The sequence below is a fragment of the Nannospalax galili genome, unplaced genomic scaffold, assembly GCF_000622305.1.
Source record: "Nannospalax galili isolate Female #2095 unplaced genomic scaffold, S.galili_v1.0 scaffold172, whole genome shotgun sequence".
Classification (NCBI taxonomy): domain Eukaryota; kingdom Metazoa; phylum Chordata; class Mammalia; order Rodentia; family Spalacidae; genus Nannospalax; species Nannospalax galili.
The window spans coordinates 754,782-761,678 of NW_008331824.1; positions in this window are offsets into that span (position 1 = coordinate 754,782).

Here is a 6,897-nt window from a genome sequence, read left to right on the forward strand (position 1 = left end):
CCCCAATATGCATGTGGCAGTTAGAGGACAACTTTCAGTTAGTTCTTTCCATCACGTGGGTTCCAGGGATCAAACTTAGGTCTTTAGGCTTAGCAGCAAGAGCATTTATTCACTAGGACATATTGCTGGTCTCCCAATCTGTGTTTGTATTATAGCCCAGCTACTTGTGTTATCTTGTGATGATTGATTATCCTTTCTGCAATTCCTCTTACTCACTTATAAGCTGGGGCTACTGACAGCCCTTATGGAGTTGTGTTGGTGGGAAATTCACTCTTTTTGTACTCTGCCTAACACACAGTAAGTACTCATGTTGAATCATGTGCACACTTTTTCAGAATAAAATCCTAGAATCAGAACAGCACAGTGATGAGAGTGTCTCCTCTCAGGAGGGAGCCAGTGTGTATGACATACTTGGAGCTGGGGCTAAGGTTTGGCTCAGCAATGGAATGCTTGCCTACCCTGCACGAGACCCTGGTTTGATCCTCAGGGCTTCCAAAAGAAAAGAGCTTGAAACAGTGCCTCGCTGTGTCCTAATCACTGCATAAGAATTGTTGTTATGCCCAGATGTGGAATTATTGGGTCAAAGAGAATATGTAGTTTTAGAATATACTCCTTAAACTTTTTTCCAAACTTATTATGTAACGGAATACAATGACTTCTCTTGGTGAGTGTAAATGTGTGTGACCAAATGATGAAATAATGGATAAAGATTTATCATTGTGAATAAGGAGGGCCCTCGAGTTATTTGCAAAGCAATAGTCTCCTTGAATGAAGTATGGTAGATATTTTATTCAGAAAGATATGGTGGCTTGAATGAGAAATTCCTCCCATAGGCTCATGTATTTGAACACTTGGTCCCCCGTTGGGGGAGGTGTGTGAGGACCTAGAGGCCCCTCCTTGCAGAAGTCTGAGAGGAAGTTACTGGGGTGCGGCCTGCCTTGCTTTGAAAGTCTGAAGAATGCTTCCGCACTGCTGAGGAGTGCATGATCAGTGCGTGACCATCCTTAAGATACAACCTTGGGGGGAGGGGGGATTTCCAGGTGCCTTTATAAGCTCTGTAACACCTGCAATAAATGAGTCCCTGCTTGACTAGGCTCCCCGTTGCGTCTGATTGTCCCTGGTACTGGGGGTGGCGTGGGCTGGTGAACAGCGTGCTTATTCATCCCCAATCATCATTGCGCGGGGGTCGCTGGTTCAAACCCCCGGCAACTGGCGCCCAGCGTGGTGCTCGAAGGAAGGTGAAAAGAAGAAAAGAAAGAAAGAAAAATAACGGATTGGGGCCAATCGAGAAGTTCAGGGTAAGCGAGACCCAAAATATGGGTAACAAAATTAATAAGCTTGAGGATCTGGTGCTTAAAGGGCTGAGAGATATGCTTAGAAGCAGGGGATTGGATCTGTCAAATCCGGTAGCTCAAAAGGTTTGGGCAGAGGCGATTCATTTGGCTCCCTGCCTACTTGGGGCTGATGTTTTTACCAGGGCTACATGGGAATCATGGGAAGAGTTTGAGGAAGAAGGCAGAAATGCAACAGAAGTAAACCAAAAGCAGCCAAAGTAACAAGCGGCACCTCCAGCATGCCCTGGCCAGCTTCAGAGCCCCCCAGGACCCATGAAAACAGGACCCATGGATGCCTTTTTCAGAAGGGCAGGGTGGAGCGGAGGGCACGGGTTGGCGGCAAAAGCCACCCACCTGGCCTGCCTTGAACTATCGCGTGAGTGGGTCAGGGGCCTGCGCAAAAGCCGGACGGGATACTGGCCTGAGTCAGGGGTGGTACAGCACCCCCATGGCTGCTGGGCACATTTAAAAAAAAAAACACAAAGAAAACCACCATTGGCTGTGCACTGTGACCAGCTCCGGGACACCTGGGAAGGCCTGGTTCAGAGAAGGTGGCTCAGGGAGGGGCCCGTCCTGTCCATTTCATGGGAGGCCAGGGAACCACCTCACCCCCGAGTGTTACAGCCCCGCCAGCACCAGCACTCACCAAATCCCAGGCTGAGGGAGCCCTTAGTAAAAGCCTACAATGTTTTCACTGACTGGGGCAGATGTGGAGAAACCAAAAAGCAGCTCAGTTCAAGGAACTCATGGCCATTGTTTTCTGACAGTATTCAGACTTGTAGGCTCCTTAAAGAGAGAGAAGCCCTATCTTCTTGCAACATCTTAGGGGGCACCAAGGATTGCCTGGGCTTTTATCCCAAGGCAATGCAGAGGCAGACAAGATGGCTTACAGGTACTGCCTCTGCAACAGCTGGGGGGTAAACCCCAGGGGACTCAAGCCCAATTCCTTGTGGCAAATGGAAGTCACACACTTTGCTCCTTTTGGAAAGCTTAAGTATATTTTTGTGTCCATTGACACATTCTCATATGCCTGTTGGGCTACTGCTCATAAAGGAGAGAAGTCTAAACATGCTCAGTCTCATTTTCTCCAGTGTTTTACAACCATCAAAACCTAAAAATTCCATTACAAAAACAAAATTCTTTTCACTTTGGGGAATTCAACACAACACAGGAATTCCCTACAATTCCCAAGGTCAAGCCATTATAGAACACATCCATCAAAACCCAAAAATTCAATTACAAAAACCAAAAGGGGGAATAAGCCCCCACCAACAGTTGGCTATGGCCTTATTCACTATTAATGTTCTTAGTTTTCAAAAAAATCAGTTGGAATCCCAGTTTCAGAAGCATTGGGGATGACAGGAGCAGAGACCTGAGGTATGGGTAAGATGGAAAGACCCCATTATGGGGACATGGAGAGGCCCAGATCCATTGCTAACCATGGGTCAAGGCTTTGGCTGTGTCTACCCTACAGGAGATTCAAACCCCATATGGGTGCCTGTGAAAAGCCTTAAGTGGGTAGGCCAGGATCCAACTGACTAGCATGACGGTCCATGGACAATAGTTCATGAGACAAAATATCTCTCTTTATTTGTATCCATCTGAGGTGAAGGACCCAATTCCTTGGCTTCATTGCCAGTCAGCCTCTTTGCCTTTCAGACAACTGGCTGATTGGCTAAAAGGAGCATGGTCTCTGATGTATTTCAACTTGTCCTATGCCATGACTTGCTTTGTTTCTCTTGATAATGCTTATCTTTAAGTGTCTACCAGATAATTCGGTGACAGAGGACCCTTGGAACTGCCACGGCCCACCTCCTCATGATTACGGACTCCCCCAGGACCCCCTCTTGTTGCCCATGCTTGGCTAACCGAGTTAGGCAGAGACTAAGACTGCCACGGGCTGGCATTACCCACGCGGCTGCCTTAATCATGATGCATTTTTAGCCAAGGACAGGTAAGATGTCCCATGACAAGTACTCCTAAAACAGGACATGCACATGGCCAGGTGCATGATCCAATGACGGGCAAGGCTTGATCAGAGGTTACACAACCTAAGATAGGCAAAAATGCATAAGATTACAGGAAGGAGCTAGCCATCTCTCCTCAGGGAGCTGCCTATGAAGTAGGTAACCTGTGAAATACAGTCAGTCCAGCCTTAAAATAAAAATAAAAAGGGGGATATGTGGAGACCTAAAGGCCCTGCCTTGCAGAAGTCCTAGAGGAAGTTACTAGGGCGCGGCCTGACTTGCTTTGAAAGTCTGAAGAATACTTCCCCACTGCTGAGGAGTGCAAGATCAGCGTGTGACCATCCTTAAGATACACCCTCGTGGGGGGGACGGGGGATTTCCAGGTGCCTTTAAAAGCTCTGTAACACCTGCAATAAATGAGTCCCTGCTTGACTAGGCTCCCCATTGCGCCTGAGTGTTCCCAGTATTGGGGGCGGCATGGACTGGCGAACGGCGTGCTTACTCATCCCCAATTATCACTGCGCCGGGGGTCACTGGCTTGAACCCCTGGCAGAGGTGAAGTATGTCACTGGGGGTTGGGTTTGAAGGCTGATAGCCTTGTCTCACTTCCTGTTCTTTCTGCTTCCTGTGTGAAGGTGGAATGCAATAATTCAGCTTCCTGCTCCTGCTGCTGTCTTCCCCACCATGAGGGTTCTATCCCTCTGGAACAACAAGCTAAAATAGAGCCTTTTTCCCATAAATTGCTTTTGGTCATGATATTTTATCATAGCAATAGACAACTAATTAATATGGGAATCAGTACCAGGAAAGTGGGTTACTGCTGTGAAGAACCTGACCATGTTTTTTGTTTCTTTGGTGTTCTTTTTCATTTTGCAGGAATGAGGATGATTTTGTACGTTTGTACTAGGAAAGCTATGGAGCACTGTAAGCAAGGCTTAGTGGGCTGTTCTAGTCAGAGCCTAGAAAACAGTTGTGCTGAGAGTGACATAAATAGTAGATGCCTGGCTCATGAGGTTTCAAAGGGTACAAAGACATCTGATTAGCAACCAGGCTACAGGCCATTGTTGTACTATTTTGGCAAAGGATCTGGCTGCATTCTGCCTATTCCCCAAGAACTTGTCTGAGACTTAAGTTAAAAAATGAATGGATCTTTATATTTACAGAAAAGTTTGCCAGTCACCACTCATCAAAGAAGTTTCTTTTGCAACAAAGACTATTACAGAGTTCCACAACTAGTCACACACAGAGAATAAGTGGCTGTGAGATGCCCAACCCTAAGTGATGCATCTACAACAGAACCTCTTCACGTAAGGCTCACGGAACACAGCAGAACAAGGGGTAGAGAGATTACTAATGAGTCTCTCAGCTCTCATCAATGAAACTCCCTCATGCAACAGAGGACAATGAATAGAAAAGGCAAGACATGGCCAAAAGCATAGAGAATAAGAGTCTGCAGAGTGTGGGTCCCTGGGTAGGACTCCTATATTAAACTCCAGGGCTCAGGAACCATGGTGAAAGAGGTGGCAGAAAGATTATAAGAGCCAGGGGAGGGGATGCATGCATGGCCATATGCAAACAGAGTCTTACAGGCTCCTGGAACCTTGCTAATATGAATCTACAGCAATGGTGTCAGCATGAATAAGACCAATCCAATGCAAACTCAAGCAGACAAAAACCTAGCATAGAAATGGGCACCAGGCCCCAATCTTAGCCAAAGAACTATTGGTAGTTGATTGCTGCTGAGTGAGGGAGAGTTGATCTTCCTTCTATTTTTTTTTGTCTTTTTGAGACAAGGTCTCCCTGTAGCCCCAGATGACCTAGAACTCACTATGTAGACCAGGCGAGATCCACCTGCCTCAGCCTCCCAAGTGCTAGGATTAAAGATGTGTGCCACCACACCCAGTGAGAGTTGATCTTTAAGAGAGAGACCTTAGATAGGCTGATTAAACTCAGTGGATGAATTTGCCCTGAGGGGTATCTGGGTACCCTAACTTGACTCTGAGAGGCCTTAACGTATATGACAGAATGCAAAATCTGGTGGGATGGACTATGGGATAGGAGATGGGGTAGGGGGCATAAAGATGATTAAGATGTTTTTTATGAAATGCACAAAAATTTATGGTTTACAAACAACAATGGGGATTGGAGAGACGGCTCAGCAGTTAAGAGCACTGACTGCACTTGCAGAGGACTAGGGTTTGGTTCCCAGCATCCACATGGCAGCTAACAACTGTCTGTAACTCTAGTTCCAGGGGATCCGACACTCTCTTCTGACCTCTGCAGGCATTGCATGACATGGGTGAACTTATATACATGCAGGCAATACACATATATACATAAAATAAAATAAACCACCACAACAACAAAAAATAAGTTGTTAGAAATATAACAAATTAAAGCATTAAAATTCTGAAACAAATTGCCTCAAATACTTCCATTTCTTCATAAATTTATTAACATTCCACATTCTAAGGGTGGTGTGAATATGACGGAAGTACATTATATACATGTACAAAAACTCAATAATGAAACTCATTGTTTTGTACAATTAATGAATGCTTAAAGACTCTCAATAAATTTATTTAAAAATTAAAAAGCAATGGAATGATTTCTTTAGCAGAGGAAATTTCAATAGGGCATAAGGTCGAATCTGTGGCACAATGAATGATTATGCTTATGCGAGTCTACAATGAAGAACTGAAAAAATGTAAAGGTTGTAGAGGAAAAGAGCAGTAGGAAGTTTAAGATTGCAGTCAAGTTCACGTGCTGAAACAGGCAGTAATCCTTAAAGAGGTTATTGCCATTAACCAGAAAGCCCCTGTTCTTCATCGTAAAGATGGAAAAGGTACCCTAAGGGTAAGGCTCCACCTAGCTAAAGCTCCAACTTCTGAAAGACACTAGAAAGAGACCGAGGGAAGTTTTTCATGAATTTCAGCCTATAAAAGTTGCTGCAACTGTGGTCTAAGAAGGCCAGGCTTTATCCCAAGTGGAAACCCAACTTGGCAGTGTCATCCATGTGGTAGTGGTTTTGGAGACAAGAAGAATATATGATTTGGAGGGGGGTGATAGATTCTTCCTCCATGGTTTCAGAGAGCCCGTGATTCCAGGCCACACATGACAATGTCAGAATCCCTGTGAGGAGGCCCTGAGAGGCCACTGAGTGAGGTTGTGAAGGCGAAGCCTGATTTGTAGCGGTGATCCCAAGATGTTAGAGATGCCAGAGCTGTGAGACATCTGCCAAGGGGAGCTGCATATAGGGAGTGGACTCAGCCCTTTGTGGCTGGCTTCAAAGCTGGAACTGCAGAGTCATCTAATCCTTTGAAAACTCAGTCTCCAGATATCAGACATAAAATTACACGATTTCACACCTGTCTTGTTGGGTTTTTGTCTTGCTTTGCTTCAGTATTTCCTCACTATGCCCCCATTCCTCCCTTTGGAATGGGAATGGATATTTTGTGGCAGTGTATTTGCAATCATCTATTTTTTTTTAATGTTATTGAGGGTCATAGCCAAAAAATTGTGTTGGATCTCAGAAGAGACTGGGGGTTGGAGAGATGGCTCAGCAGTTAGGAGCACTGCCTGCTCTTGTAGTGGAC